This window comes from Sarcophilus harrisii, chromosome 4, assembly GCF_902635505.1.
Source record: "Sarcophilus harrisii chromosome 4, mSarHar1.11, whole genome shotgun sequence".
Classification (NCBI taxonomy): Eukaryota; Metazoa; Chordata; class Mammalia; order Dasyuromorphia; family Dasyuridae; genus Sarcophilus; species Sarcophilus harrisii.
In genome coordinates, this window is record NC_045429.1 from 1,621,415 (window position 1) to 1,641,240 (window position 19,826).

The 19,826-nt window shown below is 42.1% G+C and overlaps 1 protein-coding gene across 1 annotated transcript in view; it reads right to left on the bottom strand.

Annotated features, from left to right (window-relative positions):
• Positions 1 to 19,826, bottom strand: part of ST6GALNAC3 (ST6 N-acetylgalactosaminide alpha-2,6-sialyltransferase 3) — a 323,114-nt gene that overhangs the window by 114,519 nt on the left and 188,769 nt on the right. The gene's annotated exons all lie outside the window — the stretch shown is intronic.

Below are 19,826 nucleotides of genomic sequence, written 5' to 3' on the forward strand. Positions count from 1 at the left end.
TCCTCAACCCCCAGCCAGAGTGCTTGTCTGCCTAAAATCAGGCAAGGGCAGCCCGGAGATTTCGGGTCCTGAGCTGAACTGTTGTTGAGGAAGAGTTCTCTTTTAAATCTCCCTGCCCAGGCCTGATCCTGCTTTTAAGTTATTTGTGTCTCAAGAACTAGAATTCCCAAAGGAACAAAAGGCTTTGGAGGTGAGAAGGTCCTTAGACATCTCTAGTCTGGAACCCTCCCTATTATGGGACTGGTCAAGGTCACTCAGAGATTCAAACCCAAATTCTCAAGATTCCACACAGAGCAGGTCTTCTTCAATCTTCTCCCACTCATGACCCCTTTGTACCTGAGAAATTCTTACAAAACCTGGGATATCGAGGTATATAAAATAGGAATACAAATCAAACATTTACTGATAATAAATTATAATTTTGCCAGCCTCACTTTCAGTTACATGATATGATGCAATTGTGACCCACAGGTGAAGAAGCTGGGATATAAAACACCCTTTCCATCAAAGCAGCTTTGAGAACTTGGAGAGTACCCTGATCTGACATTAGCTTTCTGTCCTCTCCCTTAGGTCTAACAGTGCCAGCAATCTCCTATAAAAGTCAGGGCACAAGAAGTATTTGTGATTATTTTCATTTCTACAGGACTTTAAAGATGATATAGAATTTTCTTTACAGTGTTTATAGAGTAGGTAAAACAAGAATTATTGTACCCACTTCACAGATTTGGAAGTGGAGACTCAGAGAGAGTAAAAGATTTCCCAATGGTTATAACCTTAGGAACCTAGAATTGAAATCAGGTCTCTTGACTCAAGGTTGAACACTGCTTCTATAACTTTTATAACTTGCTGTCTTGGGGATTACATGAACCCTAGTCCACTTAGTATGCTTTGGGATCATAAGCTTGAATTCCTATTGAAAGTGAGGGGCTAGGGGAAAAGTGAGAATTGCCTCATTATTTGGGGGCAAGGCCCATCCCAGGATTAATCTGGACTCTCTCTCAGGCCTGCGCTATCCCATTTGTCCTGTTTCTAATAAGCAGGGTCGGTTGCGATACAAAAATGAAAAGCAGAATGTAAACAATAAAAAAGCAAATTCTAAAAGGACAAATACACATTAAGAGTACATTTTCCAGTTGTGCTCATGCTAACCAGAAAAAGCAGTAACTATGATGAAGTGCATGAAAGTCATTCCCATTGTGAAAATGTTTGCAAAGTTAGGTAGAGGGGAAAGGTCTTTGCAATTTATAAGTGAATAAATGGGTTTATTCCTTTATTATTTATAACCTTTTAAGAATAGTGGAACATTTTGTTTCATTCAACTGCACCTTTCTATATTGAGCAATTCTTATGCATGACATTTTGCTAAATGTTGTGAGATGCGTGAAGACTTTTTTGTGGTAATAGAGCCTTTATTAATTTTCTGGCTGACTTCTGGTCACTTTCAAAACCCTTGCGGCCACTCCCCTCCCTGAGCTGAAGAGGTTTGGTCAGCACCGTGGACAGCGCCTAGAAGCGGTCATGTCTGAATCCGGCCATACCCCAAGAGGATTCTGTATCATGTTCATCTATAGGATTACAGATCAACTATGTCTCTCTGAACTATGGTTCAGGGAGGTGCCTAACGGCAGGAACCAGCCTGTACTTTTTAAGAGGAAGTACATTCAAGTTGATAGAAATATGGTTTAGGAGTCAAGGCCCTGATCTTGGCTCCATTATTGGCTTGAGTGTGGCCCTGGGGAAAGTTCCCTCATTTTTTTTTTTTTTTTTTTGCTTTGCTTTTCACAAGCAGGGAGAATTAGCATTTACTTATACAAGCCTTAAGTGGAATCATGTGCAGCATAATAATACTCAGTCTATTCAAGCCAACCATTCAGTTCACAAGTATTCCTTTTTTGTGCGTGTGTTCTTTGTGTGCTTGGGATTATGTTTAGGAGGTATACCATCCTGCTGGTCACCAAGGCTGGCAATCTCAGTGCCAATCTCAACTCCCTACTCTCACCCCCCATAGCCAATCAGCCACCAAGTTTTGTCATTTCTACCTTCCTACCACCTCTCATATAAGCTTTTTTCTCCTCTCTTCTCACTCTCCCACCATCTTGGGGCAGGCCTTCATCATTTTACATCTGGACTATTGCTGGTGGTCTCTCCCTCAAGTCCTTCCCCATTCTGTTCCGTCTTTCATTCAGCTACCAAGCTGATCCCTAAAATGTAGGTGTGACCCTATCACTTCCTTATTCAAGAAACTCAAGTTGTTCCTTGCTACCATTCTAGGTTTCTCACGCTTTGCTCTCTTCCATATAACACGCAATACAGTGACCCAAGGCTCCTCACTGTTCCTTGTCCATGAAATTCCATCTCCCTATTCTAAGAATTGATTGCCCCTCACATCTGGAATTTTCTCCTTCTTATCTCCACCTCCTGGACTGAGGGTGAGAGAAGATGAAAGATTTTTCCAAGATCACCCATCAGGGCAGTGACAGAGGCAGAATCAGAACTCAGGTTTTCCTAATGCCAAATCTAGTGGTCTATACATTCACCACCAATCTGGCTCTGAAAGGCTGTAAGAGCAGACACTTAAATTGAGCTTTACCACCTGGTAAGGTGAGGAAGTAAGGCTCATTGTTCCCATGTTGCAGGTGAGGAAACCAAGGCTCAAAAAAAAAAAACAAATGGCTTGCCTCTAGCCATATGTTTAATAAGAGCCAGAGGAAGAGTTTAGACTGAGCTGGCTTCTCATTCCAGGGGCAGGAATTTTTTCCTGCCTCCCCATACCTACTCCTCTGGCTCCTTCCTTCAAGGAACCTATTCTTTATTTGAAAAGACAAAACTATCGAAAGAGATCAGAGAGACAGTAATAGGAACCATAGGCACAAAATTGCCATAGCAGCTTTTATTGTAGAAGCAGCAAACTGGAAACTAAAGGGGAAGGAGTGTCTACCTCTGAGGGAATGGATAAATAAATTATAGCATATGGGTCTAAATGAAATGTGATTGTGCCCAAGGAAAAATGACAAAATAGACAGGGAGGAAAGCGATAGAGAAGTGAGTAAAATTGGGAGGACAATGCATGCAATGACAACAAACTCCTAAAGAAAACAACTCTAAAGGCTCTTAAAACTCTGATGGGCAATGCCCAGGTGTACCCAGAGGAGCAGTAAAATATGCACTGACCGTCTCCTGCCAGGGGGCATCAAGCAGATGTAGTTTGGACTTGGCCAGTATGAGAATCTGTTTTGTTTAATGGCATATTGCATATGGGGGTTTTCTTTTCCTTTTTTAGAAAATAACATTCAGTGGGAAAGGTGGAAAGAGTCAGAGATGAAAAATAAAAGCTTGCTAACTGGAAAAAGTAATATAATCAAAATTGAAAACTAAAGCCAATGTTAGCACATATCAAGCAACTAGTGAATACTTTCTGAGCATATCTGATTATAGTAAATAGCCCCTAAGTGTTTCAGGAATTTAAAAAAAAAGAGGAAAGATTATCCATGAGGGATGGAATAACCTGAAATGGTGGCAGGGAGGAATGGAGTATTCAGATCAGCCTTATAAGATAGGGAGGATTTTTCTAGGTCAACATCTCAAAAGGGAGAACAACATAACTAAAGAGAATGAGAGCCAATGCACAGAGGGAGAAGTATGTGTGAAGTATTTGAAGGACAGTCAAGGAAATAATACTCTATCACAAAGCAATTGAGAAGTGACAGAAAATTAGGAAAAATTGTTTTGAGGAGGTCCTTTGAAAGCCAGGCTGAGAATAGTTTGTTATAATAGGAAATAGGTAGTCACTGAAGGCAATTGAGGAGGGAAGTTGCTAAATGAGAATTAAAAGAGTCTAATGTAATAAAGGCAAAAAGCTTGGTTTGAAAAAAGAAAGACAGAAGTCTTCAGGTCAAGAATTGGCAGGGATACTATGAAGAGGATTTCTATCCAAGCTGGGTTTGGAATAGATAACCACTTCCTAATTCTGCAAAAGACTAAAACTAAGAAAATGGAGGGGATGAGGTCCCAAACTCGGGTATTTGTGATGAGAATGAGCAAGATTGAGCAGAAAGATGAGCACACAAACCATTTCTTTGTGGGAAAAAATGTTTTTAATCTATTTGGTTGATTCTTTAGGATTGTTTGGGTGGCCATTTCAAAAAGTTTGCTCCAGTGTGACAATTCCTGAAAGCTGCTAAGTGGGACACTTCCTTAGATTTCCTTAGTAGTAGGTGACTTATCCAGCTGTGAGCCCCGGATTTCTATTTTTAAATAACAGCTTGTATGAATCTCCAAAGACTAGTACTCACCACTGTTCCACAGCACATCATTGCAGCTGCAAGTGATTATGCCCAGTAGAAATTAAAAGTCTTACAAGAAAATCAGGCTACATCTTGTGACAAATGCAGAATTAACCCCTGTCACCTCTGAGCCCACTTCATTTCTTCTGTTTTAATAATTCTGTTCTCTTTTAATAAGGAGAATCTCTAGGGTCCAGGAATAATAGCAGACTGAATAATTCTTAAAATGGCATTACCTATCTTGAATTCCTGGTAGGGTAGAAGGCTTTTGCCCACACCAACCTGGAAGCCCTAGAATTCGACAATTTGTGGATATTTCTCAATGACACCCATCCTTCCCCACCTCAATTAGATACATGAACCCACATTCATAATTAGATATTTGAATTCAAGGGAGATACATCATTTTGGGAGGTTTTCGGTTTTATTTTTAATAGAATTGTTTTATATATTTTCCTTTATCTCACCAATCCTATGTTCCTTTCTCCTTTAAAGTATTTGACCTGAGGCTAGGAAAAGTCAAGATGGTGGAGAAAAGTCAGAGACTTGCCCGAGGACTCCCAAATTTCTCTCTAAAGAACTTTAAATAATGCCTCAAAATGAATCTGAAGCAAAAAAAATAAAGCACGGAGTGAAACAATATTCCAGTTCAATACAACTTAAAAAGTTGACAGGAAAGCTCTATCCCAGCAGGATAAGAATGGAGCAAAGGAATATGTAGGAGAGCAGCAGCAGGACTTGGGGGAGACTGAATCAGAGGAAGCAGAAGCAGTTTCTGGAGCTCTCAGGCCACAGTTGGTCAGGGGGTCACACAAGTGGTCAGAAGAAGATTGCAAGGATCCCTTGAGTGGAACTATGTGCAACACTCTGTTGTATTACTAATGTTATTCCAGGCTGAAGTTCCAGGGTTTAAGGATGGGCACTAGCAGAAGCAGGGCCTTTGGTCACAGTTCCAGGTCAGAAAAAAATCCTTTTAGTCACTTAAAGACTAGAGCACAGGGGAGGACACCAGTGACCACATCTCTCCTTAGAGCATACTATTTTGGAAGAACTGAAAACTTACAGACTCCTAGAACCAACTCTGAGAGCAGGAGTCGGTGGGGACAGTAGCCCTTCTACCCTAGGAGCAGAGCTCCATTTAATATAGAGTTAAAGAAACAGACTGAAAAAACAAAACCAAAAAGAGAATATGACCATAAAATGTTACCATAGTGGTAGGGCAGATCAAAACATACTCTCAGAAGAAAACAACAAAGTCAAAACTCTTACATCCAAAGACTCAAAGAAGAATGCAAATTAGTCTTAGGCCAAAAAACAATTCCTAGAAGAGCTTACAAAGGATTTAAAAATCAAATAAGAGAGGTAGGTGGGGGAATTGAGAAAAGAATTGAGAGTAGTACAAGAAAATCATGGAGGAAAAAAGTCAGCAACTTGATAAAGAAGGCATACACACACATACACACAATACTGAGGAAAATAATACTTTAAAAAATAGAATAGGTCAAATGGCTAAACAGATACAAAAATGAACTGAAGAAAAAAACTCTTTAAAAAAGTAGAATTGATCAAATGGAAAAGGAGATTCAAAAGCTCACTGAAGAAAATAATTCCTTAAACATTAAAATTGAACAAGTAGAAGCTAATGACTTTATGAAACATCAAGAACCAATAAGACAAAATCAAAAAATTAACAAGAAGAAAGTATGAGATATCTCAATGGAAAAAATAGCTGACCTGTAAAATAGATTTAGGAGAGACAAGAATTATTGTATTAATCAAAAGCAGAGAGTGAGAGAGAGAGAAACCTAAACATATTTTAAGAAATTCTCAAGGAAAACAGGGAAACTGCCCTGATATTCTGGATCTAGAGTGTAAAATAGAAAATGAAAGAATTCACTTATCCCCTACTGTAAGAGATCCCAAAATGAAAAAAAAAAACCCAGGAATATTATATTTAGGGTCCCCAGGTTAAGGAGAAAATATTGCAAACAGCCCGAAAGAGGCAATTCAATTATCATGAGGCCAGGATAACACAAGATTTAGCATTTCTACATTAAAAGGTTTAGAATATGATATTATGGGGGGGGGGCAAAGGAGCTAGAATTACAACCAAGAATCACCTATCTAGAAAAATTAAGTATAAATCTTCATGGACAAAATGAATGTTCAATTAATTAGAAAACTTTCAAGCTTTTCTGATGAGAAGACCAGAGCTGAATAGCTTAAAAAAAACATTAAAAGGTAAACAGTTAAGAAAAATCACAAGGGATTAAATAAGCTTAAAGTGTTTACATTCCTACATGGGAAAATGCTATTTGTGACTTCTAAGAATTTTCTAATTATTAGACCAGTTAAGAGATGTACACATAGAAAACATGGATTGATCATAATGTAATGCTATCTAAAAAGAATAAAACTGGGAGTGAGAAAGAGGAATATACTGTCAGAAGGGGGAAAAGAGAAGTAGAATAGTATGATATCTCACATAAAAGAAGCCCAAAAGAACTTATGTAGTGGAGGGGGTGATGGAGGACTTGGGGGTGAAACTCTTGAACTTTACTCTCAAAGGAACTGACTCAAAGAGGAAATGACATACACAATCAGTTAGATATAGAAACCTATCTTACACCATAGAAAGTAAGAAAAGTATGAGATAAGAGAAAGGGAAAAGCTAAAAGAAAAGAGGACAGATTATGGAAGGCAGTATTCAGAAGCCAAATACTTTTGAGGATGGACGGAGTGAAAGGAGAGAGGAAGTAGGATAAAGATGGGAAAATAAGATGGAAGGACATACACAGGAAGCAAAACTGTGAAAGTTTCTCCTAATAAAGATCTCATTTACCAAAATACAGAGAATTGAGTAAAATGTATAAATGTAAGAGCTGTTCTCCAATGGATAAATGGTTAAAAGAAATAAACAGGTAGTTTTCAGATGAAGTAACCAAAGTTATCTGTAATCATATTCTAAAATGCTTTAAAAACTATTGATTAGAACAACTCTGAATTATGACCCTACAGCTATCAAATGGCTAATATGACAGAAAAGAAATGTGGCAAGTGTTATGGGGATATGGAAAAATTGAGACATTTATCATTATTGGTGGATTTATGAACTGATTCAAGCATTCTGGAGTGCAATATGCCCAGAGGGCTGTAAAACCCTGCACACCCTTTGACCCACCAATGTTCCAACTAGATCTCATCCCAAAGAGATAAAAAACAAAAAAGAAAACTACCTCTATGTATATACACAGATATTTATGGCAGCTTTTTTCTGGTGGCAAGGAAGCAGAAATTTAGGGAATGTCTATCAGTTAAGGAATGGATGAACCAGTTGTGGTTCTAACCCTTCCTGTGAAGGAATATGCTGGGATGTTATTGTGCTAGAAGACATGGCAAGCAGTGGTTCTTTTCAACAATGAGGTGGTTCTGGCCAGTTCCAATAGACATGATGGAGAGAGCCATCTGCACCCGGAGAGAGGACCATGGGGACTGAATGGGGATCACGACATAGCATTTTCACCTTTTTTCTTATTGTTTGCTTGCTTTTTGTTTCTTATTTATTTTTCCTTTTTGATCTGTTTTTTCTTGTGCTGCATGTGGAGATATGTTTAGAAGAACTGCATATGTTTAAACTACATTGGATTACTTGCTGTTTAGGAAAGGCGTGAGGTGGGGAAGGAGGGGGAAAATATGGAACACAAGGTTCTGCAAAGGTGAATGTTGAGAACTATCTTTGCATATATTTTGAAAAATAAAAAGTTATTATTTAAAAAAGAAATGGCAAAGCAGGTCGCTCTCAGAAAAGTCTGCTTTCAAAAAACAAACTTAAAAACCCCCATAAAATATGAGCTGATACAAAATGAAATGAACAAGCCAGGAGTGCACCATACACAGAAATAGCAATATTGTACATTGATCAATTGTGAACGATTTAGCCATTCTCAGCAAAACAATGACCCAAGATAATTCAGAGGGACTATGAAAAAAACACACAGAGGAAGAAGTGATGGTGACTGAATGTATATGAAAATATATATTTTTAAACTTTATTTTTCTTCATGGTGAGGCAGGGCGGGAGGTAGTGCAGGAGGCTGTGTTATCTTTTACAACATTACTAATATGGAAATGTTTTGCATGACTACACATGTATAACCAAAGTCAAATTGCTTGCCTTCTTAATGAGAGATGGTGGGGTAAGGAGAGAGAATTTAAAACTCATTTTAAAAAAATAAATGTTACTTATATTTGGGGAAAATAATAAATGAAACTATTTTAAAAATAAAACAGCATGAGATTTTTCCTTTTCTTTCTTTCCCCCCTTTTTTGTTCTTTTTCTTTTACCTTTCTTTTTTCTCCTTCTGCTCTCCTTTCCTTTCTTCTTTCCTTTCCCTGTTCCTTTCACCAAATTTCAGATTTTCTTTGGAAAGGATGACAGTGGCCATCCGAATGATGCCTAAGAAGGAATCATTACTATACTACACCTGACAGATGGTCATCCAGCATGTAATTGAAAAGCTCCAGTGATGCAATAATTATTATATCCCTGAGGTCACTGTGTCCTGGATGGAACACCGAAGAATAAGTGTGAGCTAACCAGGGCACAGTAGCACCTTAACTTCTGCCCAACTAGTCATTTCACTGACATTCTACCTTGGGCTCATATCGATCTTGTGGGCCACTAAAGACCCTAGATCTACTTCAGATGAGCGCTCCCTCCAACTCCAGACATAAGAAGAAACTATCCTGGATCTAAGTGTAAGATTTCCTATTTATCCCCAAAGACATGGTGCAATAGACTGAGCATTGGACTTGCAGTCAGGGAGCCCTCAGTTCAAATCCTGCTCCAGACACTTTAGATAGCTCTGTTACACTGTGCAAACTAACCTCTCTGGATCTGTTTGTCATCAGTACATTGAAAATAATAATAGTGCATTCCCTCGCAGGGCTGTTAAGAGGTTCAGATGAGGCAAGATAGTAAAGGTGAAGGGTTTTATTATAATTAACTTATAACAAACACCTTATTGTGTTGAACCAAATTTGGCTACCATCAGGTAAGATGAAAGCATTTCTTCCCTTTTCCTAATCTCCCCCCACCCCCTTCTACCTTGGTTTTCAATTACGTTCCTCAATTTTTGCTAGGGAAAAAATATTCCATTCACATTCACAGTAAAGACAGAGTACAGTTGAAAGCAGGAGTTGACTGTGATATAATCCTAGCGAGCTCCATTACAGGCGATCTGAAGGGCCCAGGGAAGCATTTGGTATTCAGGTGTGATTGGCAAATGTATTTTTAGCAAAGTGATAATCAATACTACTGCCATATCACTAAGGGGAGAGGCAGGATCTTCAGAGATGATTCAAGTGGCTGGGTTCAGTGAAAACCTGCAAAGGCCACACTGAAACCTGGGCAGAAATTTCTGTTCTAAGGCAGTTAAAAACAGGATGTGGAAACCTTGTCTCCGGTCTTGTTTGCCCTCTGTAGCAAGTGGATGATTTCCCACTTGCACACCAGCTATGATCAAGGGAGCTGTCACGGATGAGAGACCTCAGACGCATAAGCTTGACCGAGAGGCAGATTTTCTTGGGCCACACATGAGCCTGGACTGGACTTTCCGTGCCTGACCACAGACAGACAAATGGCAGCCAAGGAGTTGGGAGAAGGAAACTGCCAAGAGGATAATTGAGACTTGAGGTCAAGAAAAATCTTCCTAAAAAATAGAACAGCCTAAAAGTGAAACAGGCTGCTGTGAGTGAGAGAGGGCATCTACCCTCACCAGAGGGTCATTGAGGAAAGAGTAGATGGCTGTTTTGTTAATAATAAATAATAATAATTATTGTTATATGTTAATAATAAATAATAATAAAGAGAAGTCTGTCTTGGGCAAGAGTTCAATTAGATGGCTTTAAATTTTTTTGGTTCTTTCAATTTGATTTTATTTTCAGTTCCTAATTCTCCCCCTCTTCCTCCCCCATCCCACCCATTTGTCATTGGATAAATATTATCTCACAAAACTTCTTCCAAAGTTTAGCTAAAACTTTCCTTCTTCTAGTACCTTCTAGTACCTTCCTGGAAAGAAGTCAGGGAAGTCCATGGGCAGGGCAGAGCAGGGAGAGCATTCAAGGCACAGGAGACAGCCAGAGAAAATGCGCAGATGTTGGCATTTGTCTGTGAAACAATCAGTGGCCAAAGTCACAGAGTCAAAGAGTATCTGGTAGAGATGACCCCAAGGAGCCTGATTATTTGGGAAGGACCACATTATGAAGCATTCTGAACACCAAACAGGACTCTGGATTTGGGAAACCACTGTAGTATGAATAGGAGGGTGACACGGTCAGAACTGTGCTTAAGAAAATCACTTTGATGGTTGAAGAAAGAATGGATCAGAGTAAGAAGACAAGAAAAACAAAAGCTGCTAAACACACACACATACACATATATAATCATGTAAAAGAAATTTCTACATTAGTCATATTTGAAATTAAAGGAAAGAACAATAAGGAGGGAAGGAAGAAGGACAAGGAAGGAAGGAAGGAAGGAAGGAAGGAAGGAAGGAAGGAAGGAGGTTAAAAAAAGGAATGAAGGAGGGAAGGAAGGAGGTAAAAAAAAGGAATGAAGGAGGGAAGGAGGGAGGGAAAAGGGAAGGAAGGATGGAAGAAGAGAGGGAGGGAGGGAGGAAAGGAAGGAGGGAAGGAGAGAGGAAAAGGAGGAGGGAAGGGGAGAGAAAGAAAAACGTGCCTTAGTTTCCACTCTGAGTCCATCATATCTCTACTTTGGGGTGAAGAGCATGTTTCATCAGGAGTCCTTTGAAACGGTGACTGATATTTGCATTCAACTAGGACAATTAGGTGGCATGGTGGATAGAGTTCTAGGACAGAAGAAATATCTTCCTAAATTTAAATCTGGCTTCAGACCTTGACTAATTGTGTAACCATGAGCAAGTCACTTAACTTTGTTTGCTTGTTTTCTCATCTGTAAAATGAGCTGGAGAAAGAAATGTCAAACTACTCTAATATCTTTGACAAGAAAACCCCAAAGGGGTCATAGAGAATCAGAAAAGACCAAAAAAAAATTAAATAACAATAAAAATTGTGTTCAATTTTTAGAGAATACTTCCTAAGTCTTCCAAAGTTATTGATCTTTATAAAACTGTTTTAATTTTATAAATTATTCTCCTAATTTTAATCACTTCACTCTTCATCAGTTCATAGAAGTCTTCTTAGGTTTCTCTGAAACCATCCTCTTATAATTTCTTATAACACAATACTATTCCATCATATTTATATACCATAACTTGTTCAGTCATTTCCCCATTAATGAGCATAACTTTTCAATTTCCAATCCTTTTCCAACAATAAAAGGCATTGCTACAAATGTTTGTACAAATAGATCTTTTTCCTTTTTTAATTCCCCCCACCATTTCTTTGGAAAATAAACCTAGGAGCTAAATCAAAGGGTGTGTATAATTTAATAGAATTTTGGGCTTCCAAATTACTTTCCAGAATGGCTGAAATAGTTTATAACTCTATTCACAATCCATTAATGGACCTCTATTCCCTCATCCTAACATTTGTCATTTTGCATTTTTTGTCAATTTAGTCAATCTGATAAGTGTGAGATGGCATCTCAGACTTGCTTTTATTTATTTTCTCTAATTATTAGTGACAGAGTATTTTTAAAATATGGCTATGATATTTTAGATTTTTTCCTCTGAAAGCCACTTATTCATATCCTTTGATCATTTATCACATTTATCATTTGGGAACTGGTCCTTATTTTTATGAATTCCACTCAGTTTCTTGTGTATCTTAAAAATAAGTTTTGGAAAAATTATCTTATCAGAGAATCTTGCTACTAATATTTCTTCCCCTAATTTATTGTTTCTCTTTTAATTTTAGCTATATAGATTTTATTTGTACAAAAGAAATTACATTTCTTTTATATTCAAGATCATCAATTTTACTTTCAGTAAGCCTGTCTGGTGATGAGCTCTTCCCTCATTGATCTGGCAGGTAATCTCTCCTATGCTCCTCTAATTTGCTTAAAATGTTATCTTGCATCTATATCATGGGTTCATTTGAAGCTTCTCACGGTATGTAGTGTGAGATATTGGTTTGCATCTACTTTCTGCCAGACTGCTTTCCTGTATTCCCAATAGTTTATCCTGAAAAATGAGTTCTTTCCCCGAGCTGGGATATTTGGATCTATCCAATATTAAGTTACTGTGCTTATTTGTTTCTGTACATTGCATGCAGACTAGATGACCTTTCCACTCTGGGATTCTGAGAATCTGTGCTTGAGAGATGACAGCCTTAGAGAGGGAGAGAGTTCATAGCCACGAAAGGTTAGGGCAGCCATTTCAAGTGGAGAGGGCAATCACTCACCTGCAGCAAGATGCTAAGTTGAGTGTGGCTGGCTCACCAAACCTGGCTTTCTATATATTAAACATTAACAATGTTCCAGACACTAAGCTAGTCACTGAAGACAAGAACAAGAACAAGACAATCTCTGCCTTCCCTTGTAGGAAAAACAACAAATATCCACAAATCGCATATGTGTCAAACGGAATCTTTCTCTGCCTTGTCTGTATCATTGCTTGCCTGATAAACCTCCACTCTAGGAACTTCTGGACCACAATTTTATGAAGAACTCCAACATACTTCTGGGCAGCTACATGGTGCAATGGACAGAGTGCTGGGCCTGGAGTCAGGAAGACTCGTCATTTAACTCTGCTCATTTATAAAATGAATGGGAAAAGGAAATGGCAAACCACTTTAGCATATTTGCAAAAACAACAACAAAGAAACCCCAAAGCGGTCATAAAGAGTAAGACACGACTGAAACATGACTGAACCACAGTAATGACCAGGAGACTTCACATCACTGCCATCTGGGCTCTTCCTCCTCCTCCTCATTGCCCACTTTGCCCTTTTACTTGCCCCCTTTCCCCCTCCTTCATTTCTGTTTTTCAGTTTTCTTTGTGTTGTCTTCCCCTATTGTAACGTAAGGTCTCAGAAGGGAGGGAATGTAGGCTCCATTTAACATGGGTTCTGGTACACTGTAGGCACTGAATAAGACTTTATCCATTAGCTATCTGATTTGGGGGATTATGGGATTAAAATCTAGGTGGATAAAGCTAGGCTTCCTTTGGAGTAGCACCTGAGCTACATTAAGCTACAGACATTGTAGCACAGAAAGGATCCACATCAGGGCCCCATAACCTGGGCACAAGGACAGGGACAGGTGCCCTACTAGGTCCAAGGTGTAGCAGAAAGGTCAGGGTGAGGAGGGCTGCAGAGTAGCTGGAGAAATGGGAGCTTCCTCGCCCTGAAAAACCAGAGCAGAGCTAGATTTAAAGGAGATGTAAAAGCCGGAAAAGGTTGAATTTTGTGCTAGAGGAAAGAAGCAATCCCTGGAAGTTCTTGAACAGGGAAGCAACGAAGTGCCAAATAAATATCTATGTGGCCGCTTGGGAGAAGGATGGATGGACCAATGAGAAGAGAGGGGCAGAGTCTGGAGGCTGGGAGACTAATGAGGCTGCGATAATATTCCAAGTGAAAATTGAGGAGCCTGAGTGAGGATGATGGCCATTGTGCAAGGAAAAGGGGCAGATGCTCGACACATTGTCAGGGTAGATAAATTGAAACTATATGAAAGATGACGGAGAGAGGAGTCAAGGAGGACTTTGTATTTGTGATTGTGGTTGACTGTAAGGAGGAGAGAGCTTTCAGCCCAAATTAGGATTTATGCAATGGGAGGCGTTTGGCAGAAATGATGGGGAGTTCGATGTGCTTTAGAGCGCCTATGTCACCCACAGCAGAGCCAGCGGGCAGTTGGTGCTGTAGGACCACACTGAGACTGGGCTTGGACGGACGGACAGACAGCTCTCAGAGTTATCTGCACAGACCCGCGAGAGCTGGTGACACTATTGGGGGGAGGGGGAGAGGATGGGCACATGCCCATGAGCAGGCAGAGAGGCAAGGATAAGGATTGTAGAATCAGGGATCTGGAGCTGGAACAAATCATCCAAGTGTAGGTCCATTTTACAGATGAGGATACTAAAAGCAAGCTCAAGAGATTTCCATGTAACAAGTATGTGAGACACAATTCAAACGTAGGGCTTCTTGATTCCAAGCCTAGAGCGCTGTCCATTTACCCTAGAACTTTTAAGCAAAGTAGACTGAGAAGGGGAGGTCAGATGAGTGAGAGGAGCACCCCAAGGGATTGAAAAGAGAAAAGCAGAGGTTAGAAATAATAGCGCACATTTTAGAGCACCGGGCCAGACACTGTGCCGAGCATCTCACAAATATCCCATTTTTGCCTTCGGTGCCCTTGCTGTTGTGATTACTCCCATTTTACAATGAAGGAGCCTGAGGCGAACAGAAGCTGGAGGACTTACCTAAGTACACATGGCTGGGTAAGTGTCTGGGACCCATTGGAACTGGAGGCTTCTGAGCGTGGGCGCTGAGCCCTGGCTGTGAAGCCGCTTCTCTTCGCCCCCAAAGGCTGCCGCCCAATGAGAACATGCTGTGGGCCCGACTTCGGCCATCGTGCCCAGGACGACCAGTCCAGCCTCCCAAGACTCGGAGGGTTCCTTCCCCCAAAGGACAGCTCGTTAGCCGGCCCCGGCCTCCGGCTAATGACTTCCAGCATCTCGGGAAGAGTCTTTCCTCTCAATGATGTAAACTCTGCTGGCTGGCATGAAGGTCATTATCATGTCACCCACACGGTAATGAGGCGAATCGCATTCTCCTCCCGCCAACGAGAGCCGCCGGCGGGGGTGGGGAGGGTTCGGCAGCGCGGTCTGGCCGAGGTCCATCCATCAGACTAATGGAGCCCGTTGTCTACTTTGAACACCGGGCCAGGTAATTTTGTCATGTTTCCTTTGGATGATAGACTGAGCTGAGAGGCCATCGCTGGTGACAGCTTCATTTTGGAGATGCACAACGGGGGCCTTGAGACATCAGGACTCGTCCAAGATCACACGATGAATGGGCGGCCCTGGGATCCCGGCCATCCCACACCGGGCCTTCCTCGCGCGATGCTACATAGATGCTCACGGCAGCGACCCGGCTGCTGCCGATTCCCACCGTGATCCTGAGCGATGTTTCCCAGCTACCTCCCTGTCCCCGGGCCCCAGGCAGCTTCCAAATGCATCTGAAGAATAAAATGGCAGCTGGATTTACATTCAGAAGTTATCCCACACTGCCACATGCTAAGGAAAACAAAAAGTTTTTTGTGGACGGGACTAAGTGTCATCAATTTTCCACAAAGCCCAAGTGTTTGACATATTCACCGCAGCCTGCGCACCTAAGAATAGCAACCTGAAAACACACAGCTGCCACAGCGGAGGGGCTGGTCCTGAGCTGGCTGACAGGAGCCTCGCCTGTCAGGGGATGCTCCGGGCTGGGAACACATCATTAGCATCTGTCTGGCCCGGAGGATCCTGGCCAACACTGATGCTTTCCCCTGAAACAAGCTCTTTGCGAGCTTTTTAGTCATTCTGGAGGGGAGAGATGCCATGCTCCAGTTCCCCAGATCACACCAGTCCTGAGCATTTCCTTCCCTGGTTCCCTTCCCTCCCCTTCCTGCCCCCAAGCCAGGTCCCCGGACCTTTCCCATCTGTCCTCTCAGGCTACCAGGAAACAGCCAAATCCCTGGGCACTTCTCCCTGGAACTTCTCCCTGGTGGCAGGGACGATGTTTAATCCCTTTGTCTATGGTCCTCAGTGCGGGGTCTGCCATGTGTGTCGACAAACAAATATTTATTTGTGAGTGTGGTTGAGCCATGATGCTTTAGGGCTGATTTGCCAAAGGCCAGGATCCATTTGGCGATCATGGCAAGTGAGAAGTCTTGGGAGCAGGGTCTCCAAAAGTATCAGTCCTCCCATCTCTAGCCCCTTCGACCCAGGGCAGTGAGGGGCGCAACAGACACTGCTCTGGGACTCCTCCCTTTCCGATAATTGGTCAATCGATAAGACGCTCAGGAACTTCTGATGAGCCACATTTCCTCCTGGCTCTGAAGACAAATCCAAACACAAGACACTTAGGGTCTTAACCCTCTGTCTGCTTGGGGTAATCACAACCCCAACCTCCCAGGATTATTGCGAGGGAGAGCTCAGATCATATGTGTAGAACTACATAAATCTTTATTCTCTTCCCCTTCCCCCTAGGAGCTTAATGGGGGATGGACATAGTTTCTCTCCCTGTGCATGTTTTTCTCTTCTGTCTTTCTCACTAGCACAGTTTAGAATAGTATTTTTTTCAGGTTTTTTTCATGGTTTTTTTGGTTGTTGTTTGTTTGTTTATCTATCTTTTTTTTTCCTGAGGCAATTGGGGTTAAACAACTTACTTACTTGAGCTCACACAGCCAGGAAGTGTTAAGTGTCTAAGGTCAAATTCGAACTCAGATCCTCCTGAATTCAGGGCTAGTGCTCCATCCACTGCACCATCAATGTCATTTTCTTCAGGCAACTGTTGGCCACTAGAAGTTGGAGCTCCATCAGTGTTCCTTCTGCTGTACCAGTCTTCCCCATTGGAAAAGGGCTGGGGATCATGGCGGGCGTGATTCACCATTGGATTCTCACATGATCCTCACCATCCTTAGGAGACACTCAGCAGGGAACTAATAGATTTGGGCTGCGTGCTTTGGGATCGTGTCTGCAGGAGTGCCTTCCGCCACCCAGGCCACTTCTGAGACCGTCTAGTCCCATTTGCCAAGGACCCTCCACCTAATTTCAGAGACTTTTGTCACCCCAGAATAGACTATTAGCACACAGCATTGCCAGTCCTGGTCCCCCGTGGGGCTTTTACTTGGAGAATATGAGAGGAGAATACCCAGCAGTCTCCTTTGGGCTTAGAAAAGGGACTTTAAGGGGATCTGGGGGGGGATGTGTATCAAGCAAAGGAACTGGGCAGATTTGAGAAAAGCAGCAAAGGAAGGCCCCATGCTTAGATATTCAGCAATTCCATTTTCACAGTGGCTCACGTGGGAAGCAGGTTCAGATGATCGGGACTGGGTGGGGCTTGGGTGACTGACTACTGTTCTAATATCAGGGTCTTGGGAAATAAACGTGAATATCTACTATTACCCTGGGGGTGCTTAGTGCTCAGGCAGATGTGGAACTGGCCAATCGTGCTTCACTTCCATAAAGGCTTCGCCCGTTAAATCTCCTTGAGTGGACATCATTTGGCCAATCTCCCCGACGGTCCTAGGATCAGGTCACGTTCAGCATCCTTCCCTAAAGCCAGCAACCATCTGTCCTCTGTGCATCCCAAGAAGTGAAAGGAGGAAGGGGAAAGGCTGGGGAAAGGAGGCAGGAAGAAATGGCTTTGGGTGCCCAAGGCTGAGAAGGAACCTGGCTCTTTCTTCCCCTGGGTAGCGGTCAGGTCCAAAAGGTAGAACAGGTGCTGGATGGCTTTGGTCAGCCATCTTTCTTTGTTATAGTGGAAGATTTCTCAATGGCGGTACTAGTATGGAGAACTGACAACAGGATCACAAGTTGTCCAAAATCAGTGCTGTTGGATTGCACAGTGTGTTCGGCGGCAGCAGCCCCCCCTCAGTCTTTCTGCAGAGCCTGGACCCCCATTTAATTCTCTCTTGGAAGCTAAGGGGGCACATGCTTTAGCCTTAGAGAGAGAGGACACTTTATTCAGGGCCCATCTTTTACCATTTTCTCCCCACACATTCAAAGACTCATCAGGCTTTTTATTGGCCACTCAGTTGCTTTGTTTCAGGGATGATCTCCAATCCCTATCCATTATACAACTTGGAAGTTGAAATTCCTAAATCTCCAGCATGGCTGTCACTCTGATGCTCAAGAAGCTTCAGAGGCTCCCTATTATCTTGAGAAATGCATATAAATGCTTCTGTTTATAACTTGTGACCTTTCACATGCTGATTGCAGCCAGCCTTCCAGGCTTTTTTTCTTTCACACATTCTACTCTCCATGATATTTCCCATGCTTCATATTCCATCTCCAGACACCAAGCCTTCGCCCAGCTGGCTCTCCTTGCATGGAGTGTATTCTTCTCAGCTCTGCCTCCCAGAAGCCCTCATTTCTTTTACAACCCAGTTAAACACCATCTGACACAGCAGGGCCAAGCTTTCCCCAACTCGCTAGGGCTTGTCATAATACCTTGGGTGTGATCTGCCTTTATCTATGCACTTGCTGTTTTCTCCAGGAGATGGAAACCCCTTGAGGGTGGGGGTCACTTTTGGTTGTTTGGAGTCTTTAAAGCCCTAGCACCCGGCAGGTGTAACAACCAGGGAATGGATGTGGAGAGGGGAGCTAGAGCTGTGGTTTTATTGGTGCTCTCCCTTCCAGTTCTCTGTGACTTAAGAGACTTATCTTCCAGACTGACCAGTCCCTGTCCAGACTCAGAATTTGAACCCAAATCTCCCTGACCCAAAGCACAGCCAGCAGGGCTCACACTTGGTCTTATCCCCATTAAAGCCATATGTTTAATCCTGGGGCAACATCCTAACAGTCAACACGAAGTTGGGTTCCAGGGGCGGACTCCAGTGTAATGGTCGTCAGACAGGAATAGACTCCAGTGTAATGGAGGTCGTGAGCCAGGAGCACATCTAGGTTCCACTTGTCTACAAGACTCTACCTGCCGAGTGTTCTTGTGAGTCTGCTTCATGATTGAAGCTGATTTATCATTATATTTGAACCTTTCTTGGCATATATATTGGAGCAATTTTCCATTTTTTCTCCAGTTCATTTGGTAGATGAGGAAACTGAGGCAGAGATTAACTAACTTGCCCAGCGCGAATTTAATGCAGCTAGAAAGTGTCTGACGCTGAATCTGAACTCAGGAAGATGAGTCTTCCTGATTCAAGCCCTACACTACTCCACCTAGCTGTTCTGCAATGCATTTATTTTTCAGACAGCAAAAAAGCAGAGATATTTTCATCAGTGACCACTGTGGTGTTTAATTAATGCTTGTTAAATTGGATTCATTGAGCAAATAAGTAGATTTAGTTCTGGGCAAAATTACAAAAGGAAGGGAGGTATTTTGGGTTCTCAAGATAGTAAGCAGTTATTAAGCTCCTACTATTTGCCTGGCCCAGACCAAAGCTCCGGGGATATAGAACAGTAGTTTCAGTGGAAACAATGAATGTACAGATAAGTATATACAAGATTACTTTAGAGTGCCAAGAACTAGAGGGGGAGGGGTTTCTTTCTCAAAATCTGAAAGGAAACCAGAGCTTCTAAGAGATGGAGGTGAGGAAGGGGAGCATTCTAGACAAGGGGACAGCCGGTGCAAAGGGGTGGTGGTGGGAGATGGAATTTCAGGAAATGCAGCCAGTGTGTGAATGAAGACTAGAAATGGCCTCTCCTCTCCCCGGGTCCTCTTCCGCCCTCTCCCTTCTACCCACACTTTTATTTGGGATGCAGGGAGTTTTCTAGATGACTAAAATTCTCCAGATAGTCATTAAATTAAGTGGGTATTTATTAAAACCGCGATGCGCGGGCAGCGCTAACGGAGAGCGTGTGGCCTGGAGTCAGAAAGACCTGACTTCGAATCCAGCGTCGG